General features: G+C 36.9%; 1 long non-coding RNA gene across 1 annotated transcript; it reads right to left on the bottom strand.

The window, feature by feature from the left end:
• Positions 1-16053: 16053 nt before the first annotated feature.
• LOC142544930 (uncharacterized) lies at positions 16054-17153 on the bottom strand. The gene is made up of 3 exons (XR_012820144.1): positions 16964-17153; positions 16760-16829; positions 16054-16231 (listed from the first exon to the last, which is right to left on the bottom strand). It is a non-coding gene; the product is annotated as an uncharacterized LOC142544930 (long non-coding RNA).
• Between the last annotated feature and the right edge of the window lie 4829 nt (positions 17154-21982).

The following is a 21982-nucleotide window of genomic DNA, read 5'->3' as shown; positions in this document are numbered from 1 at the left end:
TAAAAGAAAAACGATTATTATATGCATGAATTTATAAAGTGATGAAAATATGAAATGTTGAAGGAAATGAAGTAGTTATGACTAATACGAATACGATGATATGTGAATACGTAAGGTCAAGGCTCAGTTGACGGGTGAAAGTGTCACTGATGTTCTCGCCGCCCAGTACTGTGGTTACATGTAGATGGATCCATCGACCCCAATACGAATACGAAAGTCACAATTAACGATCTGAATTCTACGAAAAGGAATATGTATACGTTTATGATGAATATGAATATGTTTATGATTATATGAAAATGTTTAAGTTTATGCACGATTATGAATTGTTATTTTAAATAAAAGTATTTTTACTGTTGTATTTGATCTGTATACGTATTATTTGCTATCAAGAATATGATGCGTTGAGTCTTTAGATTCACTAGGTGTGATCGATGCAGGTGAGTATGATGTTGACGCTAGTGGAGGTTTTGACGGTTGATCTTACTGGACTGAAGATGCTCATAACCCGAGGACCAGCGCTAGATTTTCCGTATTATGATTATGACTTATGATTTGAAGTTTATGTTAAATTTTTTTACGACTTTTTATTTATGATTTTGAGTATTTTTTGAGAGGTTGTTAGATTTAGCTTTATTGCTAAGTTAGGATTTGCAAAGGTTTGACGATTTTGTGTTTTTAAACTATTTCTTTTGAATTTCAATTATAGTTGGTTGATTTATTTTTAAAATGGTGTCAAAAATATTTTTATATTTATGTATGCATCGATCGAAGTTTGTAAGGTTTTTTTTTTAAAAAAAATTTCTTAGTAATTTTTAAGCAAAACGACTTGTGGATGTTTCACAAAAAGTTCACGTTTTATAAGATATATTCATAGCTTTCAGACTATATTTCGAGCACAAGCCCAATCACTTATTGTTACTATATTCGATCTTTTTAGATCAGTTGTTCTTAGAAAAATATATCAGTTGCGTATTGATAAAAGTGTAAAGATACTAAAAATTTCAGTTTGGCAGTGTTTAAGACCAAACTGAAGTGAGTTGTTACAGCTACTATAACTAATCAAAGTCTTTTAGTGAAAATCTTATCCTTGAGATAGAAGGGGTGACGTAGGAGCATTTGAAGTCTCCGAACATACATAAATTTTCGTGTCTCTTATTTTTGAGTATTAAATCAGTCTTTCAGTTTGTTTCTGCACTTTTATTTAATTGATTGACATTGACAACAAGATTATCGAATTCAGTTTATCACTAAACTGATTCACCACATCGAAAAGATTCGAAAATCGTAAAGTGCTTATTCCACCCCCTTATAAACACTTTCACTCACCCAATCGATCCTAACAAGTGGTATCAGAGCCCTATCAATCTTGTTTCTGAATACTTTCTCTCTTTACAATCTGATTACAATGTCTTCTTCCAAACAAATTCCCATGTTTTCAAGAGAAGAATGTGATGATTAGAAAATCAGAATGCAGGCTAATTTATCAGCACATGATGATGACATGTGGTAAGTCATAACTGAAGGACCAATGAAAATATTGAAGGCAAATACAACAGTTGCCATAACTGAAGGAGCACTCCATCGCATCGAGAAACCACGGGAAGAGTGGACAATTGAAGATAAGAGGAAAGTCAACCCAGATAATGTGGCTAAAGATATTATGTACAAAAACTTGGATAATGTTACATTCAGTAAGATCAAGATATCCAGAACAACAAAAGAAATCTGAAAGAAATTGATCCAGTTATGCGAAGGAAATGAGCAAACTAAATAGAACAAAATCTCAGTCGCGGTACAAAAATTTGAAAACATCAAAATGAAGACTGGAAAGTCAATGAATGAGTACGACAAACGAGTAAGCAGCATTATCAATGAACTGAATGCACTTGAGAAAGTGTATTCAAATAAAGAAGTTACGTTGAAGGTGGTTCGAGGTCTTCTCAAATAATGGGATGTAAAAACGATGGCTATGAGAGAATCTAAAGACCTGAATGAGGTAGAATTACACGACTTATTTGCTGATCTCAAAGCTTATGAGTTCAAAATGCAGACAAGAGAAGGAGAACCTTCGACACCAACAGTCACAGCTACTCTAAGTGCCATCAAACTGGAACCAAATGGTTCATTGTTTGTCAAGAAATTTGGAAAATTTATGAGAGAAATCAAAATTCTTTCCAGCAACAATATCGGAAGAACAATTCAAAAGAAGAGCCAAATTTGCTACAAATGTGGCAATACAGGACACTTCATTGCTGACTATCCTAAACCAAAGAAAGACAGTCGACATTCAACTGAAAAAGAAAATAAGTCAGTTGAGTTCAGAAGACAAGACAAGAATGATAAAATATCATTCAAGAAGAAACATGAGATCCTACTAGCTGAAGAAAACAAATCCAAATGGGCTAAGATTGACAGTGAAGAGTCAGATTCTGAGAGCTTCAGCAGCTCCAGCGATGAAGATGAAGTAAAATGCTTAATGGACAATGATGTAGAACTGGAATCAACCCATGAACATGTATTTGATTTCAGTTCAACTGATTTTACGCGAGAAGAACTCATTTCTACATTGCATGACAGTGGTCAATGAGTATCACAAGCTTGCTCTTTCATTTGAGAAAGCCAAAGCTAAGCAAACTGATCCTCAAGTCAGTGGAATTGTTGAGTCTAAGAAGGGAGATTGCGAAGCCGAAAGCTGAAATGATTGAGAACCAATCTTTGATCCAGCAGTTGAAAAATGAAATTTCAAAACAAACTAATCTGGTTCAAGCACAGGACAAGTCATCAGTCACGCTGACAGAAATGCAAGTTTTACAAAAATCAGTTACTGACAAAACTGTTTAGGCCCTCTGCAAGTGATACAATTCCAAAGTTGAATGAGCACAAAGGAAAGTATATTAACTTTGTGAAATCAACTGTGGTAAATGAATTCTCATAACCAAGTAAACCTACTGTTCAACCGATGAAAAACAAGAATAAGGCTAAACGGTATGGAATTGGATATAGCCCCAAGAGTTCAACTGATTCTTGAAGCTGCTCACATAAACGGTTCAACTATAAAAATCAGTACTCTAAGGATGGCTATTACAATTATTACAACTGTAAGCCAGTTCAGAAGAGATATCGGATGAACAATCAGTTGGAAAAGGTTAAAAATCATATTGTTTCTTCTGAACACAACACACCAAACACACACAAATCGGGAACAATTATTTGGAACACAGCAACTGGAAAGTCAGTCAGACTGATCCAAGTCTAGGTTCCCAAAGGACTAATCAATTTAGAACCCAAATAGATGTGAGTGCCAAAATTATTCATTGTGTGTAATTGAAGGTGACAGGTACATCAACAAAATAAACAATTTGATACTTGGACAGTGGATGCTCGCGACACATGACATGGGATGTTGATTTGCTATCCCAATCGATCAAATACTCTGGTCCAAACATCAGTTTTGGAGACAAATCTAAAGGTAGAACTGTGGGTAAGGGTAAGCGTATCCATGATAATATTATTATTAATTATGTCTTACTTGTGGCTAATTTGAAGTATAACTTGATTAGCATCGGTCAGTTATGCGATAATAATTTTTCAGTTCAGTTCAACAAACACATGTGCACATTTAAGAACTCAACTGATGACATCATTATAACGGGTAATCGTTGTGGTAACACCTACAAGGTGAGTTGGAATAATCAACATAATGCACCAGTTTGTTTTCTAGCTTCAAAATCTTCTAAAAAATGATCGTGGCATAAAAGTTTGAACCAATTGAATTTCAAATCCATAACTCATCAGGGTAATCACGATCTTGTAATTGGTCTGCCTAAAATTGATTTCTCAAAAGATAAAATCTGTTCAACATGTCAGTTTGGTAAACAAGTAAGATCTTTATTAACAAACAAGGGTAGTAAATCTTCCTCCAGGTGCTTAGAACTGCTGCATATGGATCTTTTTGGTCCTATACCAGTCATAAGTTTAGAGAGAATGAAATAGACATTGGTAATCGTTGACGATTTTTTAAGATTTACTTGGGTTATTTTTATCAAATCAAAAGACCAAACTGCTGCACAACTGATTAAGCTTTTCAAAACATTATTAAATGAAAAATCAGTTGCAACTGACAGAATAAGTCTGATTGAGGGATTGAATTTGTCAATCAAAATCTTTCTCAATTTTTAGAAAATACTGGAATTAAGCACGAGTTCTCAGCAGCTAGAACACCTCAGCAAAATGGTGTAGATGAAAGAAGAAATCGTATGCTTAAAGAAACATCTAGAACGATGCTAGTGATTTCGGTATATCTCAAAGATTTTGGGTAGAAGCAGTAAACATTGCGTGTTATACTCATAACAGATCAATGATAAATAAAAATCATTTGAAAACACCATATGAGGTTTGGCATGGACAAAAAGTGTGGTGTCCTACTTCAGAATATTTGTTTGCAAATGTTTTACTCATAATAATGGCAAAAAATATTTCAAACTATTGATGATAAATCTGCAGAAGAAATATTTCTGGGTTATTCATCAGTGAGTAAAGCTTATAGAGTATTTAATAAATGTACTTTGAATGTAGAAGAATCAATTCATGTCGTATTTGATGAATCTGCACTAACTGATAAGCCAACTGATCCAGTTGAGCTAACTGATCGCTTTACAAAAATCAGTTTGGATGATGATAGTGAAGAAGAAGTTCACATCAATCGAAATATCCTTTAAACACCAGAACCAGAAGTAGTGGATCAAACGGTTGAGCAAGAAATTATTCCTAACAATCAGTTGGTGGGACAACACGATAATTGTAGAGCCCAAAATCAGTATCCGTAAAACCCATGCATTTATATAAATTATTAAACTATTTAATTAATTTTAAAATGTTTTTAGTGATGCATGATTTATGAAATGACATTATTTTGAATTAAGTATGTTTATGTGATGCACGTTAAAATGTTTTCTCGAGTTTCATGTTTCATGCGATTATTCGATGCAGGATCGAGGAAAAGAGACCGGCGACGATTTTGGCAATTTTAAAATGTGGTATTTTGGTTTAAGCCAAGAAAATGACATTTTAAATGATTTATTTAATTTTTAGTATTTTAAAAGCCTAATGTAATTATTAGGTGATTTTATGATTTTAAAACTTTTAAAGTTTAACAATTGTGCACTTTCTTTTTTAATTTAGAGATTTTATTTAAGTTAGAAGAGATTTAATATTTTAGTTAACTTGGTAATTATTAATTAAGCAATTTTATACCCTTTATTAACTTAAAACTCACGTACACACACACACACACATATTTACACACACCTCACACACGAGACACATACACACATATTTCATTTGCTTTGTTTTAAATTTTTTAGAGCAAAGCCTAGGGTTCTAAGAACCTTCAGCAGCCGCCCCCTCCCTTCAAAGATTTCAGCAATTCTCGTCCCTTTTCTTCAAGAAAATCGTGTCACGTTCGTCCCGGATCAACCCTTGCATCCTTCCCCTTTCGGCATCGTCGTTTCGGTAACTTTAAAAATAAAAAAGCATGTATAATCTTTTGTTTCTGCATCGATTTTGTTATATTATGTGTTGTGATGTTTATTACGCGTAAAATTCCATGTATGTTGTGAAATGTTTGAGAAAAAACGTTTGAAATGATCTTAGGATCAAAATTTTTAGATCTGAAAACGTGTCTGATGTCATTTCGATTTCTGTGAAAAATTGTTTGATTTCTGAAAAAGTTTTCAACATATAAAACTTAGCAATTTTTGATACCTTTGATTTGACAGTAAATTCGTAATTTTTGGATACGAAACGAGTGAGTTATGATTATTTTCGTTGGACTGCTCAAACTGCGATTTTATGAAAAATGTGTTTTGACGTGTTCATGAAGTTTATTGTTGCAGGCTTTGTTGGGGACCGTTGGATGATCTCTGCTATGTTTAGGTATCTTAAGTATGATGTGGGTTCTATTTTTGGTGCTTCGTTTCGTGTCGATAGGTACTTGGTTGCATTAGAAGTCGTAGGAAAAGCTTTGGTGTCAAAATGTCGTATTCACGAGTTGTGTTGCATTGCATGTCGTGCTTCGTTGTTTTGGAGCGTTTGTATGAGTTGAAACATTGTCATAATGTCCTAGGATCAGTCTTGAAGAGTTGGTTCGAGTCGATTGGGTGTGGCATAGTGTTTGCATCAAATTTTGTTCTTTGGGGTCGAGTTTGCGCAAAGTTAACGCCGCAGCGCTCACCAGGGGAGCACCGTCGCGTCCGTTCTACGCAAGTCTAGCGCCACGGTGCTACACTTGTGGCGCCGCAGCGCTAGGCTTGCTGCCTGGCTGGCGCCGCAGTGCTAGAGCCTAGCGCCTAGGCGCTAGGCAGTGCCGTAGCGCAAGCGCCACCCAGCGCCTAAGCGCTCGTCCATGACTTTTGAAACCACTATTTTTAGGTTTATGTATTCCATGTTTGGGAAATGTTCACACTTTAAATAGAGATATTTTTGTGGTTCAATGTCTCGATTTAGTACGATGATTAAGCGAGGTCAAGTCACGAGTGATTCAGAATGTCATAAGTAAATTGTCATTTCGGGTGGTGAGCATGACTAATACGTCTAAGTTATGGAAGTTAAGTGCTTGAAATCATGTTAGTATGTTCGACGTGCAAAGGAAAATGTTTTATTTTTGAGGCATGCTAAATGTCTTGTGACCAATTGAACGGGTTTTGAAGTCGGTGAACGTGGCCGATGACCTCTCCACCACGGTAAAGCATGAACAGGTTTAGATCAAAATTGGGAAATGGTAAATCATGACCAGGGACCAATCCATCCGGTAAAGCATGACCGGTGATCTCATGTATGCAGTAGTGGATCTTCCCTACCAGCCCAATACTATGATTTAGTCTGATCAGGCGCATTTATGTATGTGTCACTCGCTTTGAAACAAATCTCTACTCAAAATGATGAAGTTTATGCATGTTCAAGTATGTATGATTCAAGCATGTTTATGAAAGGTTTAATAATGATGGCACATCTATATTTATGTTATTACGTTCAAGTTTATGTATGTACGTTCTAATTTAAAGATGCATGTTGTTTTATTATTACTTGTTATCTCCAGTTTATACATGTTGAGTCTTTAGACTCACTAGACTTAATCGATGCAGGTGAGGACGAGTATAAGGAGACGAGAGGTGGGGACCAATGAGTCAGCTTGGACTGAGCAGGAGGCTAAACCCGAGGACCGCCCATGTTTTAAGAATTTACGCATGTTGATTCAAATACTTTGATTTTCACGAGATTGCTTTACGTTGTTTAAACCAGTTCTTTTTGCAAACTATATTTGTAATCGGTATTATTTCAAATATTTTAGACGAATAGTTTATTTTAACGCAATTTGAATGATTACTATTTATTTAAGAAAATTTTTATTTTTCCGCAAATTTTAAAATAGTTTAAAAGTACGGTACGTTACAGTGATTTCCAAATGTCAACTGAAACCGCAACAATTGAAACTGAAAGAGACATTCAGTTACAAACTGAACTAGTTGTCGAAGTCTATACGATTAATCCCAACTACAGATGGAACAAATTACATCCACAAGAATTGGTAATAAGTAATCCATATGATCTAATAAGAACTTGAAACCAAATGTTTAATTTATTTGTTCATTCAGCATTTTGTTTCTCAACTTGAACCGAATAAAACTAATGAAGCTCTAGCTGATCCTAACTGGATAAATGGTATGCAATAAGAGCTAAATTAGTTTACCCATAACAATGTCTGGACTTTAGTTCCATGACCAGTTTCTAAAACAATTAAAGGTACAAAGTGGGTCTACAAAAACAAACTGAAAGAAGATGGTTCAGTTGTGTGCAACAAAGCGAGATTGGTCGTACAAGGATATAGGCAAGAAGAAGGAATTGATTACGATGAAACGTATGCACCAGTTGCAAGACTGGAAGCAATCAGAATATTTCTCGCCTATGCCTCCTTCAAAGACTTCAAAGTATACCAGCTGGATGTCAAGAGTGCATTCCTGAATGGTCAGTTGCAGGAAGAAGTGTACGTTGAACAGCCACCAGGTTTCGTAAATCACTCTTTTCTTGATCATATTTATCACTTGAACGAAGTTTTGTATAGTTTTAAACAAGCTCCCAGAGCTTGGTATGAGACTTTATAAAAATTTTTAACTGATTGTGATTTTACTGTTGGAATAGTGGATAAAACTTTGTTCAAATTTTCGAAGAAAGATCATATTTTACTTGTGAAATTTATGTGGATGATATTATTTTTGGGTCAACTAACCCCAAATTATGCGAGAAGTTTGCCAAGTTAATGCATGATAAATTTGAGATGAGCATGATGGGTGAACTGACGTTCTTTCTTGGTCTGCAAGTGAAGCAACTGGAAACTGGTACATTTATCAGTCAAACAAAATATACGAAGGAACTGCTTAAGAAATTTGGCGTGGAGACATGTTCAGCTGCAAATACTCCCATGAGTTCATCGATTAAATAAGATAAATATGAATTGGAAATATCAGTTGAGATGGAACTTTACAAAGGTTTAATAGGTTCTTTACTTTACCTAACTGCTAGCCGACCTGCTATTGTGTTTGTTGTTTGCACGTGTGCTAGACAAGCTGATCCTAAACAATCACATTATATAGCTGCCAAACGAATATTGAAATATCTTAAAGGCACACAAAATGTGGGCTTATGGTATGCTAAGGACTAATCTTTCAATTTAGTTGGCTATTCAGATGCAGATTACGCAGGATGTAAACTTGATCATAAAAGCACCGGTGGATCATGTCAGTTTCTAGGAGACATACTGATTTCTCGGTTCAGCAAAAAGCAAACATCTATAACAACTTCCAAAACTGAAGCAGAATACCTAGCTGTTGGAAGTTGTTGTGCCCAACTGCTCTGGATTCAGTAACAACTGAAAGACTATGGAGTCATTACAGAAGAATCACCAATTTTCTGTGATAATACAAGCACCATTGCGATTACATACAATCCAGTTCTTCATTCAAGGACCAAATATATTGATGTCAGACATCACTTCATCAGAAATCATGCTCTCAAGAAGGAAATCAGACTGGAGTACATATCAACAGAAAAACAAGCAGCTGACATGTTCACCAAGCCACTCCCTGAGACTAAGTTTTCTTACTTTCGCAATATTCTTGACTTAATTGATTTGTCTTAATATTATTCGCATTATAGATATTCTTTTTGTTATTCAGTCATTACTAGTTTGAATGAAAATTAATAAAGCCGTAAAATAATGAACAACAATGAACAAAACATGAATTTTATTGATAATATCGAGCTGCTATTACATGATTCAGTTCCCTATCTACTGCAGATTGCCAAAGACACATCCAACTGGTCACCTCCTCGGAGGAAATTCTCCTGAAACTTTCTGAATAGGAATTTTTTTCCAGTACTTTATGCTCCCTAATGAGCATCAAGTAGTAGAGACCTTCATCGGTGGCAAGGTATGAAGTATGAACAACGGAGAGACGCCGCTTATATTTGATTTCAGTTGCCTTTTGTTCATCTGCGGAAACTATTCCATCTCTTTGGAGAGATTGCAGCTCCTAAATCTTCATCTAGGTGGATGTCGTTTTCGCGAAGACAAAGTCTTCGATATTTTTCTTCCAAGTTGCTTCGAATGACAATCTCTTCGAAGGATTGGGTTGATTGGAACTTCCAGCTTTGTCCATCTACTCTTGAGTAATATTATCTGCTGAATTACTTTGCATCTAATGAGTTGATCGTATTTATAGACATATTCAAACCAAATGAAGAAACTAACAGAAGAATATGAAGAGGCTTCAATCAACCGTCTACATTTAGATTATCGAGGATGAGATTCTCTTACTCTATTTTATTTAGTGCATTTATTTAGGGGGAATGTTGATTCTTAAAATTGTTAACTGATAAGACAATTATCGGTTGGTCTTAAAATGAACTGAATTATTTTTCAACTGATCACTCAGTTATTGACCTAACTGATTTTTTCACGTAGGTTAATTGATTATCGATAAAATTCCACATTATATGTTGTGACGGTCAAAATTACGTTATTAATTATAATTCCTTGTATAGTGATTGACAACATGGCCCCAGGTAGTACAATCGACTCTTTTTACAGTTACACCTCACTTACACGTTTTTCTTTATTCAAATCAATCTTGGACTGAGACGTGTCCAAAAATTTGAACAGTCACCAACATAAGTAATCGTGCCACCCATATTCAGTTTTTATTCACGTCATTTCATTCTCTCAGAGCTTCTATTCACTCAGAGCATTCAAACTTTCCGAACTCTTTTCTTTGCAAAAATTCACTGTTTAAGCAAATGGCAAGCCAAACACCAGCGTTCATTCTCAATGATATGGCTATCGACTTTGAATCTATTTTATCGATGACCGATGAAGCAGTTTGGAGTGTATTTCTAAAACTCGAAGCTGCTGGTTTGAAGAAATTTCTTGGACTGGCAAACCAAGCAATTTACCCCAAGGAACTTCAAGAAATCTCCAACAGCAGTATCTCCGACGACGGCAAAATCATATCAGCCATCAACAACCATATGCTAACCATGGATGAGGATTCCTTCAACACCCTCTTACAACTACCCTGTAATGGTTTATCTCATTTCTCTGAGATAAAAAGTTGCTGATATTGAAGAAATGCAGACGCTGCTATCTGCTGATGGGAAGAAGATCAAGGTATCTGATCACAAGAAGGAACTAAAGCCAGAAATACAGTTGTTGGCTGACATTGTCAAGGGTGTTCTTGCCGGAAGGCTTATTTGCTGCCCTCACCCTTGAGAAATTTCAGGTTATGACAGCAATCATAATGAAAAATATGGGTCAGTCTTCCAAACAGTTCAATGGATTTGCTGTGCCACTCCGCTACTTGCTGAAGAAATCTGGCTTATTGGATGAATCAGCTAATAAGTTATCCAAATTCAAGGTCTTCAATGCCAAGAATGTTCAGCAACCCAAGACAAAGCTGAAATTCTCTCCTAAGCAGTTTGTCAAGATTAAGCAGGAGATTGGGACGCTGACAGCTCCCAAATCAGTCAATAAGGCCAAAACAAAGGACTTGGCGAAGACAAAGACAATCAAAAGGAAATTGATTGTTAGCGAAACTGAATCGGAGAGAACTCCATCTCCAAAAATTGTTAAGAAGCCAAGGTACCAGAACACCAATCCAGCTATAATAGAAGCTGTTCCAGCTGACTGCTATACCAATGCGAGCAGTTCTAGTTGCATCATCAGCTAAAGCACCTCAGCAATCAAAGCCAACTTCTTCTCAAAAGAAGATTATCACCGAATCAGGTGGAAAACGGAAATTGGTTGGACTTACGGAAATTGGTTGGACTTTGCGCACCCACCATCGTTGTCAACAGACCAATTGTTTTTCCAGTTGCTCGATCCAAGGGTGTGGTGATTCAAGAGAAGGTGGATGCCACCACCTCAGGGTTGAGCATTTCTCATGCCCTAACTGACCCAAAAGGTAAGGGCAAGTTGATTGAAGAGCCTAGACCGACCAATCCAATTCAAACTCACATCAATCTGATATGAAATGAAATAAACGACTTTTCTGAATCGAAAATTGGAAACATATGATGAATGGGTCAGATTTAGGACTGAAGTGTTTGCTAGGTGTTTGAAGAAGACAACAATTTTAAGAAAGTTCATCGCCTTGGAGACAATAATCCTGAAGACAGTTAAAGCTGTCACAATTGCTCAAGCACTGGAGAGGAGAACTTACTTTTTCGATCTGATGCGCATGATAAAGCTAGCTGAAGTAGCAGCTCAGCTTAGACTGAATTATGATCCGATCAGTCCAACTGCCTACAATGACATAGTAGTTTTTCAGCAGTTGGATTCTGATATTTTATCGTTGCAAATGAGGATCAAAGCTTGGGAAATGGATTAACAACTGTACATACCAGTTTATTCACAAAGCCCAAAATCGGTAGAGCAAGCTCAGACATCTGGAGCTCAAACAGAGCCATCCAAGGAACCAGTTGTTGAACAAACTATTGAGCAAGTGACTATTCCTACTTCTCATGATGCTCAACCATCATCTCCTCATGATCCTCCAAAATCTCCTCCAGTTAGTCTTCAACTGTATACAGATGCTGAGTTGTCACTGGCAAATATCGACGAAGTGATACAATCAGTTGCCACTGACATCCAGCTGAATCTTATAACTGATCAATCAGTTGAAGACCAGAGCACAACAGTAGAACCAGCCTCAGAGGCTGTGATACATGAAGCTGTAGAACTACTTCGGTCGGCTGCCACAACTGAACAACAGAATCAAGCTGAAAAGGCCCAGTTGCACTCAGACCAAATAGAAGATGTGTGAGTGCGAACTGAAAAGCCAATCAGCTCAACTGCTGCTCAAACTTCTACCTCTGCTCAAGACACTCATCAGCAACCAATTGAAGAAGCTATTGCTGAACTAGCTCAAGCTGAGACTGAAGCACCACAGTTGGCCATGGTTATTGAAACGTTCACTACTCGTTTTGCTTAAAAAGTTCTAGGAATTTTTTTTCCTATCCTACTATATTCGGTCGATATATATATATATATATATATACTTAAAATATTTTTAAAATAACTTTCCACTAAAATCAAAATAAAATAGTTCAAAACATAAAATCGTCAAACGATGCCAATCTTAACTTAGCAATATCTCAAAATAAAGTTAAATCTAACAACCTCTCAAAAACCACTCAAAAACATAATAACAATCATAAAAAATTTTAACATAAACCTTAAATATAAATGCAGAAAAACTAGCTCTGGTCCTCGGGTTATGTGCACCTTCAGTCCAGTAAGATCAACCTTCAAGACCTTCACTAACATCAATATCATGCTCAACTGCATTGATCAAACCCAGTGAGTCTAATAACTCAGCAAACTATAATCTTGATAAAAAATAATACATATATAATCACATATAATAGTGAAAATATTTTTACTTAAAATAACATTTCATAATCATGCATAAACTTAAACATTTTCCATATCATCATAAACATATTCATTTTCATCATATACATATAAGTTTTCCTTTCGTTGAATTCAGATCGTTAATTGTGACTTTCGTATTAGCTAAAGGTCGATGGATCCATCAACGTATTACCATAGTACTGGGCGGCGGTGACATCAACGACACTCTCACCCATCAACTGAGCTTTGACCTTATATATCATCGTATCATCATATTCGTATCATCGTATTAGTCACAATTACTGCACTTCCTTCAACATTTTATATTTTCATTACTTTATAAAATTTAAACATACATAAATCATTTTTCTTTTAAACCAAGCATGCAACATATCTTTAACATTAACGTTCTATCATACAATTCCATAAACATTTAAAATAAATATTGTAACATATATTACAGCATTCAGGGATTGCCATGACGTTTACTATTTTTTAGGTGTAAAATGACTGTTTTACCCCTAGAAGTAAAATTCCTCGATTTTGATTTTTTCTTACTTTAATTGACTCTAGACCATCCCAAATAATTATTTAAGTTTAAATTAAATTTATCATATTTTTATTTAGCTTAAATTCTAGGCTTTCGAATTATTCTTTAATTATAAAATTGCGAAGCGTTTAATTACCGAATTATTTCAAACTTTAATATAAAATTTTCAATTTTTAACATAGACTTTTTATATTTAAATTACCCTGATGAACCATGATTCCACCCTCGTTGAACCACGCTCGAACCCTTAGCCGTACAAAACCTATAAACCGAACCCCAAACCAAAACCCTTGAGCCAACTCTCGGTTTCATCGAGCACAGCCTGAGCCACCTTAAGCCAAATCCTTACAAGACCTTTCCTAGACCACACTGAGCCCACTGGAACCCTAGGACTTAGCCCTAACTTGTGCCTATGCCCCATGCACAAGACAAGTTCTGCATGAACCTAGTAGCAACCAACTAGGACTCTTCGAAACCCAGCTAGGACCCTTAGCCTTGAGCCAACACCAAGCCCAGCTCCTCGTGAACCCTCTCAGGATCCTAACTGACCTAGCTTGGACCCCTGACCCCAGCCACGAGCCCTCCCTACACGCTGCAGCTTCTCGGGTGGCTTTGGGTAGAGTCCTAGTTAGCTTGGACTCTTCCCTAGCCGAATAGTTCCTCTACAGACCCAAACATGTCCCAGCCTAGCCTGGTCAAGCCATGTACCGTGGTTCCCCCTTACTCGAACACTTGACATCAAAACGTGCGCTAACGGTTCCAGCTTGTTCTAGTTCGTGTGGCTTCAATACCGTGCATCCTAGGACCCTTAAAATTGTGTAAAAACATCCCTCCTTGAACCCTTAACCATGGCAGTCCCTTCACGCAAATATCAAACAAGTTTTGGGACAAAAATCATACAATAATCACTTGGTTATGCATAAAAATGAAAATAATGAAAAGAGGTTCATGCTTTTCATGCAAAAAATAATCAAACACATATTAGGGTGTGATAGATGAGAAAAGAAAGAATTATGGCATGCCTTTTCATATATTACGCACGAAAATAAGTTGACAATCCGAAGAACGGCGACGAGAACCATTGGCTGAATTTTTCCTTAAGAAAAACCAAAGTTTTTCCCCTTGAAAAATCGTGTGTGCCATGTGTTTGAGGGGTGCTAGGAGTCTTGTGTGTGTTGGAGAGATGGGGCGTGAGTTTAAGAAAATAATGGGGAGGGTTTAGGCTTTAAATATTTGATCAATCTTTAGTGTGCAATCCTAGGCCCATTAGCATGGTAAAATGGGTCCAATAAGCCCATTAGTGCATTTAAAAAAATTATTTTGTTTAGAGAAGTTCGTGAAATTATTAGCCGAGTTGTTAAAAAGTTCATATTTTCGTTGAAAATCGAATACCGATAAAAATTACGTCTCGGCGTATAAAATAATCTCAAAACTCCTTATTTTAGAAAATAACAAAAAGCATCAATCTTATTTTAAATAATTAAAAACAATTATTTAATAAAAATATTTTTCATTTTTCAGCCTTCGGTCTCCGTTCCTCGATCGCATCTCGAATAATCTTTAAAAATACAATTTTATGCATTCAAGTAGAAAACTAATTAAAATCATATAAACATATCAAATATTATCAATTTAAGCAATTAAAATCATTTAATTAGCTATTTTCCATTTTTCCTAGATTTGGATGCAGTTGGATTACGTCGTCTTATTTTTGGACCTTACAATTCCTCCCTCCCTTTAATAAAATTTCGTCCTCGAAATTAGAACTTACCGAATAACTCCGGGTAGTGACTCCTCAAGTCCTTCTCGGTTTCCCAAGTAGTTTCTTCCTCCGAGTAATTTAACCACTTGACCTCGGCCATTGAAATGACTTTGTTTCGGAGTCTTTTCTCTTGCCTACCCAAGATTTGTGTAGGTCGTTCTTCATAAGTCATATATGGAGTCAATTGCAAAGGTTCATGATTTAGTACATTTGAAGGGTTCGACATGTACTTTCGCAGCATTGAGATATGAAACACATTGTGTACTCCAGATAGCATTGGTGGCAGTGCCACTCTATAGGTTAGTGTTCAAATCCTCTCTAAAATCTCAAATGACCCTATGAACATTGGTCTAAGTTTGTCTTTCTTTTCAAATCGCATAACACCCTTCATAGGTACTATTTTCACAAATATGTGGTCTCCCACTGCAAACTCTAGCTCTCTTCGTCGCTTGTCAGCATAACTTTTCTGTTGGCTTTGTGCAGTCTTCATTATCTCTCGAACTTTGACTACTAGCTCGGCTGTCAGGGCCCGTGCTCTTAATTGATATTTAATTACCAAACAACAAGGATTAAATGGTGTAAACAGCGAAAACGAGTTTAAAACGTTCATTAGGGCCTACAGAAATTTCGACATGACCTCCCCGTAAGTAGGACATCCCAAAAATTTCGAAACACAACAATAACAATATACGCTCGAAAAAAATACCAAGTTCACAATCAACCACACCAACATCCTACAGCCGCACTGGCCAGGACTAGACACAACATACCACAAATAAAATTCAAACAACATTAAAACATAACCATACAGCTACACAGGGCATCTCCCTGGCAAATGTATCAAACCAGCATAATATATATATAAATATCTGGGAACTCTGACACCAACCGACTGACTACTGGGTACCACTCGCTGACGCTCCACCAGACGCGTCAAAACCCCTGGAATGACCTGCTATGTCATCAAAAACAACCACAACATCAAAAGAAAACAGGGGTCGGACCCCAGTACGACAAACCAGTAAAATCATGACGTAAATAAAGGACATGTAATAATATCAAGTAAATGCAATGCTATGCGATGCATGAATGGTAACAATGGAATAACGGATACCAAATGGAGTCCAAACGAATAGCATCATCAACAGTAACAGTGGCCACCCGTGCCAGGAATGCAGCATCAAATCGCCGCTCGTCCATGCACGTAGCATCGGGAATGCGAGTAGCTAAGTCGCTCATCCCTAGCTGTCATCTGGAATGTGGCTAATCCTAACCCACTCGTCCCTCTGATGACTCAATAAATCTCAACAAAATCAACATAAATAACCGAAAAAGGAGTAAAGGCTCAATATGTTATGCCAATACAGTTTATGCATGAATGCAACAAAATAAACATTCAATGCACATAATAGCAAACAACATTCACCGAATATTCTTACACGCCAATATAAGCGTCATAATGATATAGGTTTGAACGTACCTCAATTGCAACTTACAATACCACGGCAAATTCTTAAGGATTATCGACTGAACTCGCCCAACAATAAAACCTACAATATAAATTCGCTACACACTTCAATACAATGCATACCAAACGACTAAACCAAAATAAATCATCTCGGTTAAAATTCGAAATCCGGGCAGCCTATATAACCTTTCAAAATCTTGAATTCAAGCTTAATACCTCAATACTCGAGGCTAGAATGCACAACGGTAATTTCGCAAAGGTGGCTCGCCGGAACAAGTTGCCGGAAATACTGTTCACGCCGGAAACCTAGCTGGAAATTAGGGGAAAAGCTCAATTCTTCACTTTTATAAACTAATACACCAAGAACAACCAAAATTCGAAGCCAAAAGATTACCTAAATCCGAATCGAAGCTCATGCACAGTTGCTGGAAACAGGGTCGATCGAACTCGATACCTTCCGATTCATGGTAGGAAATACTCTAATAGAAAGGAGGAAGAAGAGTGCTAACCGCTGCACTATTCTCCGACCATCGGTGGCGCTACGCGACTGAAACAGAACCAAGAGAGGAGCGACGAGTTGCAAAGCTGGGGGAAAAGCTTTCTGGAATTGAGCGATTCTGATTTCTCAAATGGGTTGGGGTTATTATAATAAAAATGGGAAATGGGCTGGGCTTATTTTAAGTATTGGGCCTCACATCGGCTGTTTGTTCGATCAAGTCAGGTCCAATTTTTCTTATGTAACGTCTGAAAAACAAACTTACGTAAACCACATGCATGAAAATCATTTTAATTGCATAATTGTTTTATTTAATGAATTTTAAATGCTTGCATGATATTTATTTAAATAATTAAAGGTATGATTGCAAGATTCAATGATTATATGGCATGATTTCATGAAATTAATGGATTTTACCCGAATATTTGATAATAGGCAGGGGAAAGAAGACCGTGGATGACCAAGACAAGAATATTTATTTTTCATTAAACAATTGCAAGGCTTCTTAATATGATTAAAAATGATTTAATTTTTCTAAAAATATTGGAGTTTGAATTATTTTACGAGTCGAGCTCGATTTTACCTAGGAAGCCGGTTTTGGGCTAACTAATGGACTTTTAAAATATCAAATGCATTATTTTTGAAAAGTAATTTTTATAAACTTTTATGTTTTAGTTAATTATGAGTTATTGGGCTCAATTTAATTAAATTAAGTAGGCCCAATTGCTCCTATACTTAGAGGCCCAGATAACTCATAATTTTTGAAAATAAGAGGAGGAGGAAAAGCTAGGATCCTTCGTCGCCCGGTCGTCCAACTTCGCACCCTCGCCAACGATTGAATATTCGAGCATTATAAACGCAAAAAACACGTTTCCTAAACTTTTTGAAGCATCATTCAAATCAAAATAGGCATGTTTTAATTGTCTATGCATGAAAATTTTAGGTGCATGATTATTTTTACAGTAGAGCGTTTATTTTCAAAAATACGATGATTTTACGCTTATATGAAAAATATTATGAATCCAACGGACACATTGCCAATATATGTGTTTAAGGGATGGAAAATAGCCGTAAAAGTGAATAAAAACATGCTGGAAACCGAGGGAGAGCAAGGAGAGAAGCCTATGGTTTTCTAGGTTCAAACTCACATGGATGGCTTCAAGGGCTCGGCCTTGTGCAAGGGTGCTCAAGGCTCGGCTAGGGCTTGGGTTGGGGCCATGTGCTGGACGTGGGTTAGGGCTAGGAAGAGTCCTAGCATGGCTAGGACTCCTTGGTCACAACCTAGGAGGAGTCCCTTAGAGTAAGGACTCCTCGCACAAGCTGTGGAGGGCAGCAGCGCCAAGGGGGCTCGCTGCTAGGGATGGGTGGCTCGTGGTTGGTCCTTTAGGGTCTAAGGAAGATGGTCAAGGGTTGGGACAGGGGCTGGTGTGGCTCGGTTCGATGATGGCTCGTGGAAAACGTGAGAAAGCACCATCATGCGCAGCTACTATCTTCCCGAGCAGATGGCTCGCTGCATGGGTTCAGGGGTCTGGGCTGGGCTTGGTTGGGTGTGGGCATGGTCTAAGGTCAGTGAAGTTCCGAGGTAATCGCTGGTTAAGTGGCTAGAAGAGTCCTAGTTAGCCAAGAGTCCTAGCGACTGGGAAAGCTCACGCCCAGAATTTTTGGGTCCGGCTTACGGGGCTTGTGCATGAGTTAGGTTCGGGTTCTAAGGGTCAGGGTTGGTCAGTAGGGTGCCTAGGTGGGTTGGCTAGGGTCCGGCTTGAGTTGGCTCGACCGTGGCTTGGTGGAATAAGGGAGTTGGCTCGGTGGTCTTATTAAAGGGTCAAAAACGAGAATTTAAGAACATAAATTGGAACCATTGGTCCACGGGGATGGTTCATGGCTCACAAGGGTAGGTTAAGTAATAAAAAGGTTATGTTTAAAATTTGGGATCAAAATATTAAGTTTTGAAATTATTCAGTAATTAAACGCCTCACGATTTGTTAATTAAAGAATAAGTAAAAAGCCTCGCATTAAGCTGAATAAAATTATGAAAATTAGATTTAAGCTTAAATAATTATTTAGTATAAGCCCATGTCATTAAAAGTAAGAAAAAGTTAAAATCGAGAAATTTTACGTCTAGGGGTAAAACGATCATTTTACACTTGAGAATTACGTAAAAGATTGACAGCGTTCCAAAGGATCATAACGCATGCTAAATGATATTTTATGATTTAAAATGATGATTTTTATGAAAATATGTTATTTTATGATTTATGGTAAAGCTGTGCAATTTTTACTGTTAAAATGTTATTTTTTGAAAGTAAAAATATTTTATGCTTTTAAAAGAAAATGAAAAAATTTCGAGGGATGTGAATTGATTGTAACAAATGATATATGTTATTTGGCGGATCAGTTTTAAGAAAGAACGATGAACTTATGATTTTGTGAGGATATCATGAGGGCCAAGGCCCAGAGGGACCGACCCCGTTTATGGGAAAAGGTCTCAGAGGGACTCTGACGATCGTATTTTCATGGCGAAGCCTTGTTCCCCCATGGGCCATGTGGAGGTGAAGACTGATTAGTCGACCAAAGGATAAAGGCTAGTTACTTTCGAGGATTAAACTTCACCCAAAATGATAAAGGATTGAAAGCTTTACGATTAAAACGATTTTACGATATATGATTTATTTATGCTGAAATTGATTTTAAATGGTTTATTTATGTTTAACAGCTATTTTAAATAAAAGTATGATTTTCAATGCATGTGGTTGTATATGTATTACTTATTATTCATGTTTGGAACGTGCTGAGTCATTAGATTCACTAGGTTTGAATGACGCAAGATTTGATGATTGGAGGAGGTGCTGACGCTTGAGTGGATTGAGTGCGGAAGTACACTCCCGAGGGACCTTTATTTTCCGTACTAGCTTGATATATAAAAGATTTGAAAGATTTATGTTAAGGAATTTATTAGAGATATTTTTGTGCTTTAATTTTATGTTAATTGATCTTTTTAAAGATCGACATATGATTTTTTATTATTATATGATTTAGGGATATTTTTGTGCACTTGATATTTCAAATGTTAAATTATTATGATTTATGAATATGGTAAGTTATTATGTTTAGCAATTTTCGAGTTTATCAGTAAAAAAAATAAATTTGAGGTCGTTTCACCTTCTTTCGTCAACCTCGTCCCAATGAATAGATGATCTACATTTTCTTCCATATAGTGCCTCATAAGGAGCCATCCCTATAGATGATTGATAACTATTATTATAAGTAAACTCCACTAGAGGTAATTTCGATTTCCAACTTCCTTGAAAATCGATCACATAAGCTCGAAGTAGATCCTCTAAAATTTGAATAGCTCTTTCAAATTGACCATCGGTTTGAGGATGGAATGTTGTACTGAATAATAATTTAGTCCTAATCGCTGCATGCAGGCCCTTCCAGAAAGACGATGTAAATCTCGGATCTTTTTCAGAAACAATATATACGAGAATCCCATGCAGACGAACTATCTCTCGAATATACAAATCGGCATACTGTGCCATGGTGAATGTCGTCTTGATAGGTAGAAAATGCGCTGATTTTGAAAGACGATCTACTATAACCCATATAGCATTAAACCCCTTGATAGTCCTCGGCAATCCCACAACAAAGTCTATAGTAATATTTTCTCATTTCAACTCGGGAATAGGAAATGGCTTAAGCTTTTCCATTGGCCTCTGATGCTCTGCTTTAACTTGTTGACATATCAAACATTCAGACACAAAATGCATGATATCTCGTTTCATGCCCGGCCACCAATATAACAATTGAAGATCTTTGTACATCTTTGTGCTTCTAGGATGAATGGAATATGATGTGTCATGAGCTTCCTTCATAATGAGCTCCCTCTAAGAGTCGTCACTAGGAACCCATAAACGATCTTGATAACGAACTATACCATCCACTTCAGAATACAGCTTCCGGCCCTTGGCTTCATTTCTCACTCTCCACTTTTGTAATTGCTCATCAGTAGACTGTCCCTCACGGTTTCTATCTCGTGGTCTTTGAAGTGATAATTGAGTAATAACTGCTGTCTTTTCACTCAATGTGTCCGCTACCACATTAGCTTTTCCCGGATGGTAACTAATGTCACAGTCATAGACTTTTACCAACTCTAGTCATCTTCACTATCTCATATTCAACTCTTTTTGAGTGAAGAAGTACTTCAAACTTTTATGGTCGGTGTAAATCTTGTACTTCTTCCCATATAATTAATGTTTCCAAATCTTCAAGGCAAAAACTACCGCTGCAAGCTCAAGATCATTAGTAGGGTAGTTTTTATCGTGAACTTTCAACTGTCTCGACGCATAGGCTATAACTCGGTCATTTTGCATCAGAACTGCACCCAAATCAAGTTTCAAATCGTCAGTATACAGAACATACTCTCCTTGCCCCGGTTGCATTGATAACACTGACGCTGAAATCGAAGCATGCTTCAACTTGTCAAAACTGTCTTGGCACTCGAATCCCCATACAAACTTTGCATTCTTCTTTGTCAAGGCGGTCATGGGTACTGCAATATACGAGAATCCCTGAATAAAATTTTGATAATAGCCAGCTAGTCCTAAGAAAGCACGAATCTCGGTTACGCTCTTCGGTACTAGCCATTCTCTCACTGCCCCTACTTTATTCGGATCAACCTGGACTCCATCACTAGAAATGATGTGGCCTAAGAATGCCACTCTATCAAGCCAAAACTCACA

This window comes from Primulina tabacum, chromosome 5, assembly GCF_025594145.1.
Source record: "Primulina tabacum isolate GXHZ01 chromosome 5, ASM2559414v2, whole genome shotgun sequence".
Taxonomy (NCBI): domain Eukaryota; kingdom Viridiplantae; phylum Streptophyta; class Magnoliopsida; order Lamiales; family Gesneriaceae; genus Primulina; species Primulina tabacum.
Note: the sequence above shows the minus strand (reverse complement) of the source record. Positions and strands in the feature narration are given on the sequence as shown.